Below are 22036 nucleotides of genomic sequence, written 5' to 3'. Positions count from 1 at the left end.
CAAAAGCACGTGGTGATAGTAGATGCAGTAAGACCCGAATTTCAAAGCGCCATCTCACGCTTAGCTGTGCACATATAGTCATAGACATCCGCTTACGAGTGGCAAGATCCCAGGGATTGTTCATTTCTTCTTTTTTGCTCATGTGAATTTTCTTCAGTGAACTGTATTAATTTGTAATAAGGAAAAATTTACAACCTTCTAAAAGGTAAAAGCTAAAGTTATTTACAGAAGCTTGAAGCAGTAATGTTTTAACATAAATGGAATATATTATGCATAAACACATGAACAACCCTTTCTGAATCCCGGAATGAGGCCCATATGGCTTGCACCATCTGAAATCCTGATTCTGGAAATTTCCCCACCACGGATCGGTCCGTATCAGTGTTTCGGTTTGCCGTGGCTCGGCAGCCCCACGTTGGGTCAGAGACACCTAGCGGGCCCGTACGATGCTTATGGTTTGAGGTAGGGTTTTTAGTATCACTACAACCAGTTTGATTTTTTCACCATGAACATGCGAGGGAGTGTTTCAAATCTGAGAGCACAATTAAAAGTGCAGAACCCTGGTCTCTAGGAAGGCTTGTCCACGCCCCCAGCCTTTCTGCATGACATGCACACCCTGGCCCACAGCCAGTGGCATCTGAATCAAGAGGCGTTGCCCCTGACGTCCACCGTCACTGAGCCTGCGCGTGCAGCGCTCCGGCCTTTTTATTAAATGTGTTTGCACGTGGGTGGGTGTGGCCGGCACCTAGCAGCTTCTCCAAGTACATGGCTCTGATTGGTAGTGAACGGAGTCCTGGGGTCCTCCCCTTGCCCCTCCCCTTTGATGCCCTCTGTCCTGCCCCAGCGATCCATCTGTGGGGTCATCAGTCAGCAAAGTCCCCCTCACCCTGCGGGGCAGGGTGCGAGAGAACGTGAGCAAAGTCAGGCCACCCACAGACACTCTCAGATTTGCTGGACTCAGCTGGTCAGATCTGAAAACTCATGAGGGATTGTTAACTCCCAAGAGGTAGCAAGTAGTCCTGAGAGGGGTCGTGTGAGCAGGAGTCCTCCTACGGAGCTCTCTCCACTGTGGTCCCGGTGCCGGTGGGGGTGAAGGTGACGTGGTGGCAGCATGCGCTGAGGGTGCTGATGGCCTGGGGGCATCTACGGGCAAGGTCTCCATCGGGGTCACCTGCACACAGCCCTCCACTGGGAGCACGTGGGGCACATCGCTCCATCACAGGCACCTGTGATTCAGGGGTTCAGACACAAGGTGACATCTGTGTCACTTTCTCCCAGGACTGCACGTGGGATCCTGCTCCATGGTAAGTTTACTCAGAATTTAGGGTTTCGTAGATAGTATTTCTTCTCCACTTGAGAAATGATGGACAACACAAACACTAGAAATGTTTGTTAACCTAGTTTACGTCTGGACATCATTTTGTTGTAAATTTTTCGGATTATTTAAACAGGCATTCATCTTCAGTATTTGGAAAAAGGTTTAACTTCCTATGAAAACTAATCCCTAAACAAATGGAAAATAGCAGGTACTGAAGTGTGCAGCTGAATTAGTCCAACCTACAGGGGAGCCCTACGCCAGCAGACGTGCCTTTCTTCCAGGATGGCCCTCTCTAGGCCGCCAGTAGCCTCCTAGGAGACACCTGCCGAGCAGTTATCTACCCTGTCACCCAGCCGCCTGCCTGATGGCTTCTTTTGCAGTTGTGTAGTTCTGGCTCACCCAACAGCCTTCAGAAGTCAGGTCCGCTTTCTCCTGAATGTTTAAACGCAGCAGCACTCAGCCGTGGTTTGCCTGCAACTCTGCTGATCGCATGGCTCCCGTCCTGCGCGCTGTCAGTGACTAATGGTGTCCCTAACACAGCACTCGTCAAGGACTGTGGTAGCTCAGATAGTTAACTGAATGTACAGCTGTCTCGTGATGAGCCAGGGATGTTAGTAGGTGGGAGGGTTGGGCAAGAGTCATCAAGAGAGGGGAGAAGGTTCCAACAGAATCCTAAGAGATTATAACTTTTGAATAAATTAGGTGTTTTTCTCTAGGTTGGTGTGAACATTAAGTGGCAACCTCAAAAATAATAACATAAATTCATTTCCCTTTTCTAATTTGAAATTAGAGTTGGAAATAAGACATGTGTAGAAAGAGGTGTGTATGCAGCTAGTCTCCATCCGAGGGGCTGCCCGCGTGCTGATGTTTAGGCAACTCGGAACGGCCGATCCACGCCCGCAGGAAACACCACCCCTGCCGTGAGGCATCCATTCTACCACTGGTCCTTCTTCTGGGGAATGCCCGGACCTCCTTTTCCAAACCTAAGTGTCTGTAAAGGGCTGATTGTCATACTGTCATCAACATTGTTGCTACCTTGGCATGACTTGGCAGATTGCTTTTCAGGGTGCTCTGGGAGCAGCGTGGGACGCAGATGTGTACATTTTGTTGGGTCTGAGACACCGAGGAATCCTGGTCTTGGGGGAAGGGGAGATGGAGCAGAGCCTCCCAGAAGCCGGGATGGAACTTGGGGACGTGGGTGAAGGTGCCACTGCTCCGTGCTGCAGAGGAAGGCTGTTCAGAATCACGGAGGGGTGGGACGAAGGGACCAGCTGACATCCCACCCTCCTGTGACTTCATACGCAGGACAAGGCGACATGTGGGAAAGGAGAGTGATGCACAGGCTAGTGACAGCTCGTTGACCGCGTCCTTGTTGCCTGGTTCACATGCATGTCTTTGATTCTTTTCTGATTAAAACTTAGACACTTTCATTACAGAACATTTAGAGAATACAGAAAGCATCAAGAATAAAATCAGGGGTGCCTGGGTGGCTCAGTTGGTTCAGTGTCTGACTCTTGATTTCAGCTCAGGTTATGATCTCAGGGTCCTGAGATTGAGCCCCACGTCGGGCTCTGCGCTGGTCATGGAGCCTGTTTAAGATTCTCTCTCTCTCTCTCTGCCACTCCACGGCCTCTAAAAATAAATAAATGAATAAAATCAAAATCCATGAAAGACGGTTACCCAGAGGAGACCAGCAGCATGGATGTGACTTTTCAGAACAGCAGGCTGGGCAGCCGGAGGGTCCAGGAGGTCCTTCTGTCCTCTGACACCCTCTGAGGGCCTGCTTCCTGACCTCTTTCTCTCCACTCCATGGCTGGGTGTCCGAGGCATCGCCTCTGCTGCTTCTCCACATTCAAGTACAGGAGGAAAGCGCTGTCCTCTGCTCCATCCCAAAGGGCTGCTCACTTCTGCCCCCAGGCGGGATCATCCAGCCCACCAACTTAGGGGAGCCCTGACTCAGGGTAATTGTCATGACGGCCGTTTTAAAATCCCAAAAGCTACCTTGATTTCAAAAAATGCCCTGTAAATTCTTAGTTTTAAGATCATTCCATTAGAGTAAGGCACAACAGAAATGAGAAAAATGTTCTAATTCTACTTTTTTAAAGGTATTTAGTCAAAATAACTTCGTCTTCTCGACAGTCTTTCAGATCTTGTGTAATACCCGGGGCCGTGCTTTCGTGAGCGTCCCATGTTAATTGTGGACTGATTGAGATTTTTAAAAAGACTTTATCTGGAAATGCCAGGAGCAGCACTCCTGCCAAAGTGTTGTTTGTTTACTGAAAGTGTTGTGTGGTGTGGATTAAGACCTTCACATGGTGAAGGAATGTGAAGTAGGTCTCTTGCTTTATTGTCCAGCCTGGTTTCTTGCTGCCTGTTTCTCAGAATGAAGCTGTCGGTCTCCGTGTAATGCCAGTTCAACCTCGACTTCGAAAAGCTCTGCTATAAATACTTCTGGAGTTCTAGTAGGATCTTCTTTTCTATTTCTTCCTTTTTGCACTTGAAATAGATGTTAGGCCTTCCTATAAAAAGAACATTTTTAATCTCCAAGCATCGCACGTAGTGATCGTCCTCAAGTCTTACTTCAGAGAGTGCCTGGCTGTGGGAGGGAGCTATCTTCTCACTACACAGTGTGTAGGACATGCCAACCGACATCCTCTGGGGTGCACTCTTTTCTGTGGTGGCAGAAGGGGGGCAAATATCGTTAGTTTATCAAAGAAACTGAATCTTATCCATCCATCAGATGAGATTAGGGAATGAGGGTCAAAGGTGTGGACCTGACGAGACTTACCAGTGTCCCCAGCTACTCCTTTATTTGCCTTTGCCGTCCCTGGGGTGGCAGGGGGTGGGGGCTGCTCCTATACAGGGTCCCTCTTCTCCCCACGGCTGCAAGTCTTCCCAAGGAGGAGGACACTGCAAGGTGCGCTCTGCACCCACCCAGGGGGGTGAGGGTCAGTGTAGGGCTCCCAGTTTGTCAGGGACCAGGAGTACTGGCCAGAAGCCCTAGGAAGCCTCAGTGCCCATTGTCTGGACAACCTGGGGGGATATGGGGGCCTGCAGCTGGTGTTAGCAGGGCCTGGGAAGAGCTGCAGGCTGGCCAGACATTGGACTGACAGCATCAAGACACCTTCTAGAAAGGTAGACAACTGCTCTAGAAACTACGCCCCTGAGGGAAGGCTCTCCAGTCGCTCTCTGCCTTAGTCAAGGCCACCCGATCATGACCTGGCCTAGTGAGGGGAGTTGGGCCTGGCATAGCAGAAGCTGACCCAATTGTTGGTGCCTTGAAGGACCACACAGTGGTGGCAGCTGCATCCAGTTTCTAGAAGCTTCACAGTGTGAGCCATGGGGCTTGTGCTGTAAGCAGTATCTTCGCATGTTCCCTTCTCTGGATGTGACTCCCAGCATCTCAGGAAACAAGCCAGGTCTTGATTCTCATACTGGCAATGGAGCAAGACATGTACCCCATCTAAACCCTGGGCGGTTACTTCAGCCCCTAAATGCCGGTAGCACTGGTGACTGCAGAGCCCACTCGCATTTTCATTAGCGGTCGTCTTGACGACAATAAAATACACACGCGTACAAATTACTATGGCAACCACTGTGAAGTGTATAGTTCAGGGGCATTACATTCACGTGAATGTGCAGCCGTCCCCGACATCCATCTCTAGAACTTTTTCATTACCCCAAACTGAAATTCTTGCTATCTTGTTTTATGAATAATTTCTTCTGTTCTGCGTCTTGCCAAATATACGGTAAATCTCTTGAGAACAGGACAGAGTGTTCACAGGGCCCAGCACGTGTCCCATTTGCAGTGGGAGCTCCAGGGAATATTTGATGGCTGTAGTGTGCGTCTGTATGGAAGTCTGCTTAGCTCTCAGCTTTTCAGCCTCCTCAGCCACAGAATCCCGTGTGTTCCACTTGACTACAGCTCCCAGGCTGTAGCAGACCGGTTCAGCGCTGGGCCCCTGACCAACAAGGACCAGTTATGGTCACTCTTCAAGGCCTCAATTTGGGACAGTTTAACTTATTTCAGTATGTGTTGGGAAATGTAACACTGAACTGAAAAACTATGGAATCCCCAAACTTGCAGACAGATGAGACTCTGAGATGAGATAAAAGAGAAAAAAAGAATGTACATGTGAGAGAATGTGTGTGTGAGAATGGGTATGTGAGAATGTGCTTGAGAGTCTGTTAGCAAATGTGTGTGAAATAAAATGTGTGAGTGTGTGTAAAAAATGCATATTTATAAGAGTGTGAGGGTGTGAGAATGTGTGTGAGAACTCTGTTTAAAAGGGAATTGTGAGTGTGAGGGTGTGTATAAGAGAATGTATATGTGAGATAGTGTGTATCAGTATGTGTGAGTGGAAGTATGAAATATTTGTGAGAGAATGCATGTATGAGAGGGCGTGTGTGTGAGATAATGTGGACTGTGCATGTGACACAGTGGTTGTGAGAGTATGTGAGAGAATATCTGTGAAACAGAATCATGTGTTGAATCGTGTGAGAATGTTGTGAGAAGATGTGAGATACTATCTGCGTGAGAATGTGTGAGAGAATGAGAGTGTATATGGTAACATGTGAAATAGGTTGTGAGTGTGTATGCAAGAATGTCCATGAGAATGTAGGAGAGAGTTGTGAGAGAGATAGGATATGTGTGTAAGGGTGTGTGTGAAAGTGGTTTTAAGAGTGTGTGAATGTGAGAATTGTGTGAGTGTATGTGTTGAAATATGTGAGAGAATGCATGTGTGAAAAAGTATGAGTATAAATGTGAGGATGTGTGAGAATACTGTGTGAGAGTGAGAATACTGTGTGATTATGGAAGACAATGTGAAAGTGAAAATCTGTGAGTGTGTATTTGAAAGAATGTGTGTGTTAGAGTGTGTGTGATAGAGTACAAGAATGTGTGTTAGAGGATGAGAGTGTGCAGGCAAGTGTGTGAGGGAGTGGTTGTAATTATGTGAGGGAACAAATGTGTGTGAGAGAGAACGTGTAAAAGTGAAAATATGTGAGTGTGTAAGAGGATGCATATGAAAGTTGTGTGTGAGAATGTCAGTGTGAGAGTGTTGAGAATGTGAGTGTGGGAGAGTGGGCTGTAAGTGGTTGTGAGTTTGAGTGTGTTTGAATGTGAGATTGTGAGGGAGAACACGTGTGAGTGAATGTGTGTAAGAATGTACATGTGAGTGTGAGAATGTGTGAGTGTATATGAGAGTGAGTTTGTATGTGAACCAAGTGTGGCAATTAGACATTTCTTCTGATATTAACCCACTATTTCTTAATATCATCCCTTTTCACAGTTATTTTTTGTTTTTCCCATGATTTTGACTCTTTGTTCTTCCATTTTGCCAGAGCACATCTCTGGGAGCCTTGCAGACATCAGGAGACTGGCGTGTTCAAACGCCTGCTCTGTCACGCCCAACAGCAGTTCACTTAGACATCCAGTACTAGATGTGATTGTTTTCCCTCGGAATTTGCACACTGGTCCGTTTTTGTCTTGGAGAAGTCCAATGCCATTTTGATTTCTGAACTTTCTAAAAGTGGCCTGTGTTTTTTCCTTTCTCCTTCCTCTGGGGAAATCCAGGGATCCTGCCTTTATTGGGACCGTTCTTAAATTGCATGGGATCAGGACTCGATGAACGTTCATTCATTGGGTAGATACTTGGGTTCTTTCAATGTGGAAATTCATGTCCTTCAATTTGAGGAAATTTCCTGGGGTTATCTTTTTTTAAGATTTTATTTATTTATTTGAGAGAGAAGTGAGAGAGAGAACACGATTAGGGGTAGAGGGAGAGGGACAAGCAGACTTCCTGCTGAGCTTGGAGCCCACATGGGGCTTGATCCCAGGACCCCGAGATCGTAACCTGAGCCCAAGGCAGATACTTAATCGACTTAGCCACCCAGATGTCTCTCCTGGGGTTTTTTTGTTGTTGTTATTTCCTCCTCCATGGTGTTTTGGGTTTTTGGGGTTTTTTTGAACTTCCATTTATCAGCAGTTGGACACCTTGAATTTATCTTCTAATTTTATCTTCTATTTTTATGTCTATTTCCTTAGTCTACTTTCTGGGAGATTTCTTCAGTTATATCTTTAATATTTCTATTGAGTTACTTTGTTTCTGTTTTCATATATTAATTTTGAAGAACTCTTTTTTATTCTTCCATGTTTCTTTTCTACAGCAGCTTGCTCACGTGCGTGGATAAAACACTTTCTCTTACCTTTGCAAGGACATTAAGGATAGAAATATTTTGGGAAGTTTTCTTTGGCTCCCCGCACTGTCTTTTCTTCTCTCTGAGTTCTTTTGCTCTGTTTGTTTTGTCTCCGCTGGAACATTTCCCCAAACGTGTGGCCATGTTTAGTTGTTTAGTTGTCCATGTTAACACGCGTAAGCCACGAGTGGACAGTGAGTTAAAGCTGGCTGGGAGTTCTGTGGTTGACTGCTGGTTCTCAGTCTAGAGCAGCAGTCAGCAAACCTTTTCTGTAAACGAGCAGACAGCTCATATTTTACGCTTTGGGGCCCATAGAGTTTCTGTTGCAACCACTCCACACTCGCTCTGCTGTTGTGGTGTGTTGTTAACGCCAAAGAAACCACAGACAACACGAAAATGAATATGTATGGCTGTGTTCCAATAAAACTTTATTTAGAAAAGTGAGCAGTGGGCAGGTTTGCCAACTCCTGGCATGGTGCCTCCCCCGTGCCCTCAGCGATCCCTAGAGTCCTTGAGAGCAGAGCCTCCCTGAACCGGTTTCTCCAGTCTTCGGTGTGGGTGTGGGTGTGCTTGGTTAAGTAGCTGCCAGTACACACAAGCTGAGGGAGCAGAACTGGGAGTTCCTGTAAATACCAAGCCTGTTTGCAGGTTTCCCCTTCAACCCTGCTTCCAGAACCAGACGGTGCTTCCAGATCCATCAGCCCGCTTCTGGGCAGCTCCTGGGAAGCTAATGTGGCAAAAGCTTCCTCCAGTCGCTAAGGCGTGTGCCACTCGTTCATCTACTATCCATCTCCCCAAATTGTATTACCAATTTACCACGTCTATTTTCTTTTTTCTTATGAGTTTATAACTTTTTTCCCTTGATTTTGGTATGACTTCAGGAGGATGCCACAATATCACGTGTGTCCAATCTGCCATGTTTAAAGAACATCCTCCCGGGAAGTCTTGCCATGTTGACAAAGGTCATGGGGAGAATGAGGTCAGGGGAAGAAAAACCTAAAAAGAAAACAAAATGGGAAAGAAGAGAGGATGAAGACCAGGAAGTCAAACATTTGAGTTTGGGTTTTTTTCCACTAAACACAGAGCAGGGAAATGTGAAAGCCTCTTTTAGTTGAGTCTTCATTCTCTCAACATTAAAAAAAAAAATAACCAGGAAAAAATAAAATAATAAATAGCACCGAGAGGTACATTTTGCCTTAGAGACTGGAGCTGAAACACAGAGAGTTTTCTGCAACTCCCCTTCTCCATGTTTGCATTCAGAGGAAGCCAAAAAAATCGTACTAAACATGAAATATGACTTTCAGAGACCATTACTTCTGACAATAGTATTATTTCTGACAATATTGCAGCCTTTTTTTTCTTCCCCAGGAAATTTTAAGGCGGGAGTCACACTGAGATCAGATGTGAAGTAATCATTGCTTCAGGATGACATAGGTGTTAATCCCCGCGGTCGTCTGCCAAGGTGTCCTGTTATTGCAGCCATGCACACACATGCACTCACACACAGGTGCACGAGCATACACATCCACACATGCAGGTGCACACATGTACACATGTAGGTGCACGCACACACAGGTGCCCGCACACGTGCACACATGTGCACACATGTACACACACATGCGCTCATACGGGTGCAAGAGCATACACATGCGCACATGCACGCAGATGCAGGTGCACACATGCACACATGTACACATGCACACACATGCGCTCATACAGGTGCAAGAGCATACACATGCACACGCACACAGATGCAGGTGCACACATGTACACATGTACGTGCACGCACACACAGGTGCCCGCACACGTACACACATGTACACACATGTACACACATGCGCTCATACAGGTGCATGAGTATACACATGCGCACATGCACACACATGCAGGTGCACACATGTACACATGTAGGTGCCCGCACACGCAGGTGCCCGCACACGTGCACACATGTGCACACATGTACACACACATGTGCTCATACAGGTGCAAGAGCATACACATGCGCACATGCACACACATGCAGGTGCACACATGTACACATGTACGTGCACGCACACACAGGTGCCCACACACATGCAAACACAGGCAGGTGTGCATGCATACCCCCAGACTTAATGTTTTTCCCTTGTACAGAGTTCTGTTACCTGATTGATAGTTCAACTAACTTAGAATTTTAATGCACCTGAATGTCGACTATGGAGAAGTGTTGGAGGTAGGTTCCCTGGACCTGATGATGAACTTCACAATGTAAGGTGACGGAGGGTGAGTGAGAAGAGCTGTAGGAAGGTCCGCCACTGCATGGTCCCTCCTGTGGTGGCACACTATCACCATTCCTTGGGTGTGAGCTAGGGAGTTCAGCTTGACCTCGGGGTTTTAAAGGCAGAGATAAGCTCGTTAAATCCCAAATCCAGACCCTAACCCCACTCCCTATTTATTAGATGAGCTCACTGCAAATGGAAGGTTAGCAGTTTGCTCAAGGTCACCCGAGAAAGTGATGGAGCCAGCACCCGAGCCCAGGCACAGTGGGTCAGGAGTCCAGTCATGTCTAATGCGGCTGCAGGCGCAGGGGCACCAAGAAGTCTCAGCCTCCCCCAGGGCTGAGAGTGAAAGCGGCAGGGGGAGGGGGAGCATCCAGTGGTGCTGAGCTGATGCCTCCTAGGACCCGAAGACCTAAGTAGCAGGGCCTGGCCGCAGGCTCTTCATCTGAGCCCTTAAACAGGTGCGTGTCCTTGGAAAGCCACCTGACCTTCTGGGTCTGCGGCCTCGTCTGCAACGTGAGGAGGGTGGGCCACGTAATCTCTCAGGCTCCTTCTGACTCTGAAATTCTGTAATTCAGACGCTTGTTGTCTACAGACTTGGTTGTGATCTGTTGTTCACTGAAACTATTTTCTATAAAAAAGAACAAGCTTCTGTTGTAAGAAAGAAAACCCTGTCAGAGGCCAAGCTATGTAAGTTCCAGGGATGTTTCCACTTTGCTTTCACGAATACACTTAGTATCATGTCTGATTTCAGCAGCTCCCCGAACTGCTGGTCTCCTGCCTTCAGCCCTGCGCGGAGTCCTCAGCAGGTTCTGTAAACCCTACGGCCCTCGGCCCTAAACATCCAGAAAATGCCTGCATCTGCCCACCCCCACGACCACGGCTCTGGGCCCAACCACCTGCAGGCCCTGCCACCGCTGGCCCATGCCTCCACACCTGCCCCTCTAAGCCACAGGGCAGGGCAGCCGCGGTGAGGGCCTAGCGCATCAGCCGATCACGGTCCTGACTTGCCCACCGGCACACAGACGTCCCGAGGCACAGTTTCCCCTGGTCCTCACAGCGCCGGACCCTCCTCTTCATCGGACGTCAGCTTCGCCGTCTCCTTCTGTTTCAGTTCTCCGGTGCTTGCCCCGCGAAGCACTGCTCATGCTTGCTTGTTTGGGGGCTTGCTTCTGCTCCGTCTCTGCCCACAGAATGTCAGCTGCGAGGTGGCGGGGTCGTGGCTGCTTGCTCACTAGCTTCTCCCAGCCTCTGGAGTCACGCTGGCTCCAGTAGGTACTCGGCGTGTGAGCGCGTGACAGCTGGCCAGGGAGCGGAGCTGGAACAGTGCAGATTCCCTGCCGCAAGCCCTTTACTCTCAGAGCTCCGAGCTTATTACCTGTGGATTCACCTTCAAGCGTTAGGTAAAAGAAGATAGGCGGAATTGATTTTCATAGTTAAGAATTCACAAAAGATACCTACTTGTTATTACGTTTACATTTCTTTCCATCTTGTTCTAAGTTGTGTATTATCCATCAACCAGCTGATGCTACTAACAGCCAAATGAAGTGCAGTTTGTGTTTTCTCCATCATCTCGTGTAATTCCTGTGGGATCATGAGCATCTCTGAGCAGAGCACCTCTGTCCTCTGTCCAAGGATGACATAGCACCATAGCACCAGCGGGTCCATCTGCCCAGCAGACCCCCCCCCCCCCACGTTTTCCGCTGTCCTGGCATCCGCGTATCAAACAGCTACTCGCCTGCACAGGAACAGAGTCAAGTAGGAGGCACCTCACATTGGGTGCAGGCGACAACAGCACAGGCCAGCGGAGGGGCTGGGGGCAGGGACTGAGGGCGCCCGGCGTGGCCGAGACTGAAGGTCCAGGGCGGCATGAACCTGGACGGGAATCTGCTCACACAAGGCAGGATATCCCCACAGCCAACGTGTTCGCGGCACAGCAGGGGCTGGACACCGGGGAACTCGTGGAAGCCAAAGCAGCATCTGTTTATTCTAAACCCCAGAAAAGCTGCGTCCGAAAGCCAGGGATCTCACAGACAAAGGGAGACATCGGCAAGTGCCCGGGATCCCGCTGGGGAAGACAGATCAATACAAGTGACGGTGAATAGCTGAGTTCTGGTCCTCTCTGCGGCTGTTGAACCTTGAAGGGAGACGAGATGGAATGTGCGGATTCACCTGGAGCCGGACAGATGCCGAAGCACAGGGGTGCCTGCCGCATCCGAGTTCTGGAGTGGCAGCAGGCCGCCAAATGCTCCTGAGGTGCCAGTAGTGGATCGGAAAGGTCAGCGTGAGTCCTAATCTATTAAAGGGGAGGGAGTGATGCGTGGAATCTTGGGTCGTGTACAGAGCCTCGTTCTTTCAGTGTGTTCTGAGGACAGCACACAGTCAGTGTCTCCTGGCTTGACTGTTTTATGTTTGTCTTACCTTTGGAAGGTTCTGGAGAAGTGCTGCCCCTCGCCGTCCCCCACGTGCACCCCGGCCTTGTCCCGCACCCCGCACCGCAGAGCCCCTCCCACCGCAGCCGGCACCCGGATGTCTGCTGCAGAGACAGCCTCTCACTCAGGGCTCGGTCAGCGTAACTGCAGAAAACCGTCTTCTTTCCTCTTTCGCTCAGTGACTTGGTGGAAACCAGAGGAAAGAGTAAACTGGAGACTGTATTTTGACACAATGGGGAGGAAGGAGCAGCCCACGGAGGACAGTGGCATGGTGTGCAGCCCTGTCCACAGGCTTCCACCCAGAATGCAGTTTGGGGAGTGGGGGTTGCGTGTTTATTGCGTCAGTAGCTTGGAATCTCTCCCCCAGTTATAAATATACCTCATTTTTACTTGAAAAATAACAAATATTTTATCCAAATATCTCTTTAATAGGATGTTATATACTGATTTGGAAAGAAATGAAAGTTTCTGGCTTTCTCTTTTAAAAGGGGTCATACGCTGGCATCCAAGGAGGGCGAGATACTTTCACCTGCACTTCTAACCTTCCCTTTCTCTCGTGTTCTGTTCCGTGTTGAGTCTGCCCTCCCCTTCCCTCGGCGGCCTGGGCCTCCTGCTGATTATTAACGGAGACTACAGGTAAATATGTGGGAAAAGACACCTTTGAGGCATCTTGATATCTGCACAAAGTCTGACTTGAGGAAGATGGGTGATTCATCGATGTGGTTACTGTGCACAAATTGTTTTTTTCTGGACGTAACACTGGCACATTGTCTTCAGACTCCAAGAGGAAATCGCTTGTGATATGTGGATGAAAATAGAGAACAGGCTTCTAACCAGGACATCATGAGAGCTCGTGACAAATTTAAATCTATGCACAATAGAGCTCATTCACACTTCAGGGCAATTGAAATGTCAAATAATTCTTAGAACATAATGTGTGGCTTGTTAATCCCTGCAGAAGTCTTCATGCTCTTTGTGGGCTGCAGAAGACGGACTTGGAGCAGGGTGGAGTGGGATAGGGACACTCGTCCAGAGCCCCTGCCTCCGGCGTGTGCCCTGCGGCACCCAGAGCAAGCACTTGCCAGTGCGTTTCTGGAGCAGGGGGGAGAAGAGAAGTGGGGCCCAGCATCGTCACAGGTTAGAAACGTTCTACCAAGTTTACCGTTGGAGGAGACAACGAAGTTCGAATGAATTGCTAACTAATCACTTAGCCATGTTCCTAGGGATTAATACATAAAATACTCTTATAGACGAATAAGAAAAAGGCCACTCGTGACTCCACTCCAAAAGGAGACTGTCAGAGATCTGAACAAGTATTCACAGAAGAGTTGACAAGGCCGGCGAACAAATGGAAAACACCCAGATTCACAGGCTGCTAAAGAAACGCAGAACAAAAATATGGTAAAACATGCCTTTTGGGCTCCAAAGAGCATAGGTTTCCCCCCTAAGTGATAATGCCCAGTGATACTGACAGTCTGGGAAGGGGGCCGCTGTGGGGTGCTGGCAGGGGCAGGCGTGGGCCCACTGTCTAGAGTGGGCTCCTCGCGGCCACAGATGCAATCCGCTCCAGCAGCGTCGCAGCCGAGCTCGTGCGGTTTACCCCCAGGAGGAGCGGGGTGCGAGCATGTGGCTGCAGCCCCATCACCGTGCTTTCCACAAGATGAGGACCTAGAAAGAACCCAAGTATCAGGGGCGCCTGGGGGGCTCAGTCAGTGAAGCATCTGTCTTCGGCACAGGTCATGAGCCTGGGGTCCTGGGATCGAGTCCCACATTAGGGCTCCCTGCTCAGTGGGGAGCCTGCTTCTCCTCTACCCCTCTGGCTGCTCATGCTCTCTCTCTCTCTCAAAACTAAAATCTTTTAAGAAAAAGAACCCAAGTAGTAGACGACAGGCAGGCCGCAGAAGCAGCTGGCCGTTCTTGCTTCCCTGTTCCTCCCACGGTGATAGGACGTGGTCATGTTTATATTTATTTTTTCTTTTTGGATTCGTGTGCACCAAGTTGAAATCATTGGAATCCTGGGTTCGTGAAAAATTGTCAAGGTCTGCCTATGAGTGGGTGTGTTGGTGAATTTGTGTCTCTGTAACCACATCATCAGTGCCCGCAAGCCCCTCTCGGTCAGCACGAACATGAGAAGCTTGACAATAACCCCTCCTGGCTGAGGGCACTCGGGCTTATTCTCTCGCTGGTGCTTCTCTTTATGTTGTATCAGGTTATATACGTGTGTGTGTGTGTGTGTGTGTGTGTGTGTGTGTGTGTATTCCAGGAGGTAGATTTCTAGATGATTTTTACTTTGCAGAAACAGTAGCATGCTGTATGTCGTGTCTGAAATCTCTCTTACATATAGCTGTAATTGTTTCGTTTTGAGTACTTCTACTTTGTGATTATATAATAATTAATATGTTAATTCACGTTCCTGTCGATGAGTGTGTGAAAAGTTTCCAGGTTTTCTCTCCTGAGAACAGGGCTGCTGTTTGAGAATGCGTGCGACAGTCCCATATACGTCCGCAGGTGTACGTTTGCCGGCTTTGTCTGTGGTTAGTTTTCTGGGGCTGTCGTAATGGGGTGGGGTCAGACAGCAGGACCCCTTCACTCACCGGCCGGAGGGCAGAAGCCTGAAGTCAAAGCAGGGCTGCGTTCTAGGGGAGGGATCCTCCCTTGCCTATCTCAGCTTCTGGTGGTCCCTGGCGATCCATGCTCCCATTTATATTACATGTTTGGGATGACAAAATTTTAGAAATGAAAAACAGATTAGTGGTTGTCGGGGGTTAAATATGCAGGTAGGGAAGGTAGGTGGACTATAGGACAGACTGTCGATGTTTATAACAGCAACGTCCACAATAGCCAGACTATGGAAAGAGCCCAGATGTCCATCGAGAGACGAATGGATAAAGAAGATGTGGTGTATATACAACAGAATATTACTCAGTTATCAAGAAGAATAAAATCTTGCCATTTGCAATGATGTGGATGGAATTAGTACTATGCTAATTGAAACAAGTCAATCGGAGAAAGACAATTATCATATGATCTCACTGATATGTGGAATTTAAGAAACAAAACAAACGAACATAGGGGAAGGGGAAAAAAACACAAAGAGGGAGGCAAACCATAAGAGACTCTTAACTATGGAGAACAAACTGAGGGTTGCTGGAGAGAGGTGGGTGGGTGATGGGGTGGTTGGGGGATGGGCATTAAGGAGGGCACTTGTGATGAGCACTGGGTGTTGTGTAAGACTGATGGATCACTAAAATCTATACCTGAAAACAAATTTACCTTATATGTCAACTAACTAGATTTTAAATAAAAAATTGAAATTAAGGAAAAGGCTGTAACGGGACTCTTCAGTGTCCTGACCGCGGTTGGTGGCTACACAAGCTGTAAGGTGGTAAATTGAGCAGAACTTTGCACACACCCCACGTGTAAGTAACACGGAGCCTTGCGTATTCTGGTTGTGATACTCTCTCATTTGTCAAAGTATTAGCATCCAGGATTAAAAAGTGAATTTTTTACCCCAATGTTTGTTAATATCTTTTTGGAAGAATTGTTTGCGGTTAACTCTAAGTAAGCAAACAAGCAAGCTTGGCCCCTCCCACGGGGGTGCTGCACAGACTTGCTCATTAACAAGCAGCTGGAACAAATACTCACTACGCAGCATGTGGAGCGCCTGCTCTTGTGACTCTTAATTAGGGTCTCGTACTCACTACCCCTTCATTGTGCCTCTGCCCACGGCTCTTCAGTAGGTGTGGCATTTCCCTCAAGATGACCAGCGACGTGTCTGTGAAATTCAGCTGCCCGGGACAACTGCCCATGGAGATGAGGACCCCTCTGGGGACCCCAAGTTCAGTAAGATGCCCTCGAGCCAAATATACCCACCAGACTTGGCGGCAATCCGTCCAACCACTGTTTTCCAGTGCAGCAGTAAATGCACCTGAACTTCACCTTGTTCACACAAATCTTTATTTCTTTTTTTTTTAAGATTTTATTTATTTATTTGACAGAGAGACAGCCAGCGAGAGAGGGAACACAAGCAAGGGGAGTGGGAGAGGAAGAAGCAGGCTCCCAGCGGAGGAGCCTGATGTGGGGCTCGATCCCATAACGCCAGGATCACGCCCTGAGCCGAAGGCAGACGCTTAACGACTGCACCACCCAGGCGCCCCCAAATCTTTTATTTCTGATGTGCCTCCACGTTACATCAACATAGTGCCACGTGGAAGTGCAGGGGGGTCTTCAGGTGTTCCTGGTCCCCTCCCACTGGTGACTCAGGGCCATGTGGGTTCTAGGATGGTCTAGAACCAGGAATGTGCCTGGAAGACGCAGCTTGGTGAGATGGGGAAGGAACACACTTACTGTGTCCTATGTTGAAGGCTATGTGAGCATTTCCCACGGGTGATTACATGCATTCTCTCGATTGCATGAGCCCAGCTATTAGCCCTCGATTTCCAGCTGAAGAAATAAAGTCTTAGAGTGGCCATGCACCTTGCCCACAATCACACAGAGCTAGTAAGTGGCTGAGCCCATCTGCATACGGGTATAAACTAGGTGTCCTGAACGCTGGGTCAGTGTTGGCAGCCTCTTCCTGTGGCTGCTTTCTGAAGCACGGAGCAGCCCCAGCAGCCCCTGAATCATCATGCTCCCCCTGGCAGAGTCCCCAGGGCTGCCTTTTTCAGTGGGCTTGTCTCCTTCCTCTGCAGTCAGTGCTGTTGGGCTCCTGTCCTGCTCCTTCTCCTATTTGGTGAGATTGCTGGGTGCAGAGAAGTAACATTGCCCTTAAACCGTGAGAATTTGAACACTAGGCCAATGGCTGCTGGATGCCTGGGGCCCCGTTTTGTTGTTATTGGGGGACTTTATTTTTATTTCTGGGTTTGAAGTCCCATTTCAGATGACCATGGTCAACAGAGGGAGAACCATGCTGGATCTATGTCAATGCGCCGCAGTTCACGCCAAGGTTTACTTGGTTAAAAACCACCCCAAAATAGGGTAGGAAAGACCCTTGGACTTTCTTTCCATCAGCCAGGCAGATGGTTCTGGAATGCATTTCCTAATGTTCCTCGGAAGGTCCCCGGTAGGGTGCATGGTGGCCCCAACTGGGGAGTACATGGCATTGGGCTTCCTTACCGATTTCCGTTCCCTAGAGTCACACTCCCAGATACAGCACCCGTATGGAGGCCTCTGTTGCAGGCTCTGCTTTCGGTTGAACCAGGCTAAGACACCTCTGCTCCCAAAATTCTCATTATATAGAAAATGAGGGAGTGAGAAAAGGAATTCTTTTGTGCTTCATTGGTGGAGGAAAACAAATTCTGTCATTTTCCTTTCCAGGTCATATTTGAAATTTCTACAACTCTGAAATATCCTGTGTCTCACTTAATTTTTTGACTTTCTCCTTTTGCTTCCAGAGACATGGTCAGCGGCTGATTGAATGAGGTCACTCGGAGAGCTGAAGAGTGTAAGTCCCTGGAGAAGTGACGCAGCTGGTGAGGTGGGCTGAAAGGCAGAGCGAGGCCAGGGCTCCGGGACTCAGCACGGCAGCCAGTATGGCAGCCGGTATGGCGCCACGGAACCCAGGGCTTCCACAGTGGGCCTGGCGGGCGTGACAATGGCTGGCCTTTCCTGGAGGCTGTCATGCTGCCGTATATACTCTCCGTACACCACTGACATTCATGACAACCTCTGAGGGAGGCCTGAAGACCCTCCCGGTTCCCCAGACAAGAGACAAGGCCGGGGCGAGTCTTCAGCCCGTTGGCTTTCCCAGTGCCCAGAGCTGGTGGGTCTGGCTCCTGAGGCTGGGCTTTCGGATGAAGCTTGGACTTGCGATGTTAAGAGAAAGATGGCAGCTATCTCGTTTTAGACTGAAATTCCCATAGGAAGTTTTCTGTTGGGTTTTATGGGTCTTCGTTTCTGCTGCTAAATGTGTGGCTGGGGCCACATGGTGTCCTGCATGCAGTTGTCACAGTAGCCTCAGACGGGCGGGTCTGAGGCTTCCTCCCTCCTACCGTTCTGTTTCAGATCTCAGCTGAGGATAAAGCGAAAACTTCAGTTTCGTTCCTCTTGTGGCCGCATGTCAGACCCCCGCTACTTCCGCACACTCCCGTATGTAGCAATTTCCTGCGTCTTCAAGGTAAGCTTCCAAAATCATTGAATCATAAAAGTGTCAGAGCTAGAGAGAACATGAGCCCTCACTTATTTTAGATGAATAAACTGAGCCTCAGAGAAGTTAAGAAATGTTAACACACAACAAGTGAATGATGCATCACCGTAAGAGCTCTGGCCCCTGTCAGAAGGATGGCTCTGCCTCTGTGCTGTCCCCGCTCAGAATATCTCCCGGAAAGGTCTGGTATGCCACAGTTACATGGTGTTCACTACACATCATTTGAAATTAAAGCTCACCTTTGGTATAGGCAGCGTGTCTCAAATGACAAGACCTACCTCTGAGAGCAGTAATTCTGTTAAGGTATTGTTATGGAGAGAATGTTTGTGTTGCTTCCCCCCCCCCCCCAATTTATGTGTTGAAACCCACCCTCCAGGCTGATGGTATTAGGAGCTGGGGCCTCTGGGAGTGATTAGGTCGTGAAGGTAGAGACCTCATGAATGGGATCAGTGCCTAAGAAAAGAGGCCCCTTTCACCAGGTGAGGACACACAGTGAGGAGACAGCCGTCGCAGCTCAGAGGAGTGCCCTCCCCAGAACCTAACTGTGCCGGCACCTCGATCTTGGACTTGCAGCCTCCAGAATGGTGAGCAATCCATTTCCGTTGTGTACGAGCCTCCCTGAACAGCCCCGCTCCTTGGTATTTACCCACAGGATCTGAAGATTATGTCCACGAAAACACCTGCACACAGATGTTTATAGCAGGCTTATTCATTATCACCCAAACCTGGACGTGACCAAGAGGTCCTACACAGGTGATGGATAAATAAACTGGGTCCATCCAGACCACGGGATGTTATCAGTCCTAAAAAGAAACGAGTCACGAAGCCAGGAGAATTCACGGAGGAACTTGAAGAGCATGTCGCTAAGGACAGAGCTGGCCTGAGATGGCCACGAACTGCACGACTCGAGCTCAGTGACGTCCTGGGAGACACAGAGCTATGGGGACGATCAGTCACTGCCTGGGGTTCAAGAGTGGGAGGCCGGGAGAGGGGTGAATAGGTGCAGCACAGAGAAATTTGGGGGTGTTGGAACCGTTCTCTGTGCTGTAACGGTAGATACGTGACACACACTCATCAAAACCCGTAGAACCAAGAGTCAGCCTCAACGCAAGGCATGCAGTTTGGTTCATACGGACGTGTCAGTATTGGTTCAGTCACCATCACAAATGTACCAACCAATGCCAGATGCCATTACTAGCAGAGACCGCTGATGGGAGGGCGTACGGAGCTCTCTACCAGCTGCTCAATTTTCCAGTAAAGCTAAAGCTGTGAAAAGAATCTAGTCATTGAAAACCCCCTCCGAGTTGTTGCTCAGTAAGTAGCGGTTATCTGTTGTTGTTACAGCAGCCAGCGTGTTCCTAGCTCTGGTGTAGCCCGGGGTCAGGCGGGCCCACTAGATGGCTCTGACCGCCCTGCCGCTGAGGACGTGCTGGTGGTACAACCTACCACCAGGTGGCGCTGCTGCCCCTCTCCCTCCTTCCTCCCTTCCCCCTCCTCCCTTTCCCCTTCCCTCCACCTCCCCTCCCTCTCCCCCATTTCTTCTTCATTTTCTCAATTCTGTTCGTCTTTCCCTTTTCCCATTTCTGTGTGTGAACTGTCATCCCTGGCTCTAATAACATGAAGGTGGAGCCTAGCCCCGTTCTTCTGGATGAGCACTGCCCACCCCGGGGGGGCCAGGGCAGGGCACGCAGCAGGGGCACGGACTGACATTAGCCCAGGGCAGCCTCTGCACCTCGTGGGGAGCCGCAGTGACTGCACAGCGTGCTGGCTGACCCTGTGAGGCTGCCCTGGCTGGGAGCAGCTGGCCTGGGACCCACCGACACACCAAGTGAAGGGAGTGCAGTCCCACCTGAGCTCTTAACTGCCCCACCCGCAGCCCCTGTGCCTCACCCCACTGTCCAGGTGGCTCTCCCGCATGGATTCCCATCCACACCCTGCCTGTGGGGTGAACCAAGTGTGTCCAGAGTTTCCAGCACGTTGCTCCTCAGACCTGGTTTTGCTCTTGGCTTCCCAGCCCCGCCTGGGGTACATTCACACCCAGACCACCTCCCCCCTCCCCCCCTCCCCGTGTGGATCCTGAGTCTGAAGGGCCTTGCCGCCTCCTACAAATCCCCCTGTCTGAACAAAGGGATTAAAATCCTGAAGTCTAATGGGGGAAAAGAGACACTCAGGTAACCAAAGCAAGCTATTAGGAAACCGATGGCTGCAGGACGGAGGACGCCTCATGCAGAAGGGGTCAGGGAGAAAGCTGGATGTGAGAGGCATGGGAGGCCATGAATATCACTACCGTGGGGGTCACAGATGGCAGGGAGACACCCAGGTTTAGGAAGCCAGAAAGGGCTCTGGAGGTGAATGAGAAAGGATCATGAATGACATGATGGAAAAACTTGAAATCTCCTTCGGCTGGGGAAAAGACTGGTACATGAAATTACAATCAAATTAAAACTTGAATTTCCTGATAAAATATTAGTATCTATCTGATAAAATACCTGTATTTATCATATAACATACTAGTATTCAGAATATACAAAGAATTATAAAGATCAATGAAAATACATAAAACCAAATTTTTTAAATGGGCAAAAAAACCCAAAACAACAGGCAAATCACCAAAAAGGAAGAGCAAATAAGAGGTTCAGCCTCACTAGAAATTTAGAAAACTCAAAACCTCACAGGTTGGCAAAGACTGAGAAGCCTGGTGGTACTTGATGGGGATGAGGACAGAGAGCACCAGGAGTTTTCAGACACAGCTGGTGAGAATGTGAGTTCTTGCAGTCACGTTGGAAAATCATGTTAAACCCCAGCAACTCCGCTCCTACAGCCAAGAATATTTATATCCACAGGGAGACATGTATAAGGATGTTCAGAGCAATAGTATCTGTGGTAGCAAAGAAAAAATCAAAAATAGCCTAAATTTCATCAACAGAAGAGATTAAGAAAATTGCAACATAGTCATGCAATGGAACTGTTTGCAGCCATGACAATGAGGACAATACACATATGGGCAGAATGGTACTGCATACAGCTTCGAGATGCAGACAGGGTGAGCACATGAAGAGTAGCTCTGTGTCTGGGGCTGACTGCCTGGAGAGGGAACCTGGGGGGCAGGGAGCACATGCAGGGCTGCTCACAGCTGTGAGGGTGTGTGGCGCGACCCCTGGGCATGACCCTTGAAGTTGTGCAAAATAGTGGCCGTGAGGACACAGGCCTCCCAACTGTGATGTTGGGGCAGGTGCGGTGATGAGCGTGCAGGTGTTGGTAGCAGTATTTATGCACTTGTGTGCAGTTTATCGTTACATGATGTATTTTAAAACAGATTTTAAAATCCAGAATGCAGGAATTGGCAGCTCCTCGGAACAGTTTAGCTTAGAGTGAGAAGGTCAGGTTTGAATTTTGGAAAGCTCACTGCAGGCACGATGGGGGATGAAACTGAGAGGCGTGTTTAAAGCCGGGGCTAACTGGGAGCTCTGGCGGCCAGGCTGGGGAACAAGAGATGGAGCTAAGATTAGCAGAATCTGGTGACCAACTGTAAGGAATGTTCCAGACATCGCTGTCGAGACAGCAGGGACCGTGCAGGAAAGCCAGCAAACCGTGTCCTGGGAGCCAATGTCCTTATCCGGGACTCGAGCTTGGCGGGAGGAAGGCCAATCCAGGTGTGGTAGGACGGCTTTGAAGTGATGCTGGC

The sequence above is a fragment of the Ursus americanus genome, chromosome 19, assembly GCF_024610735.1.
Source record: "Ursus americanus isolate L20-20 chromosome 19, mUrsAme1.1.p, whole genome shotgun sequence".
Classification (NCBI taxonomy): domain Eukaryota; kingdom Metazoa; phylum Chordata; class Mammalia; order Carnivora; family Ursidae; genus Ursus; species Ursus americanus.
Note: the sequence above shows the minus strand (reverse complement) of the source record.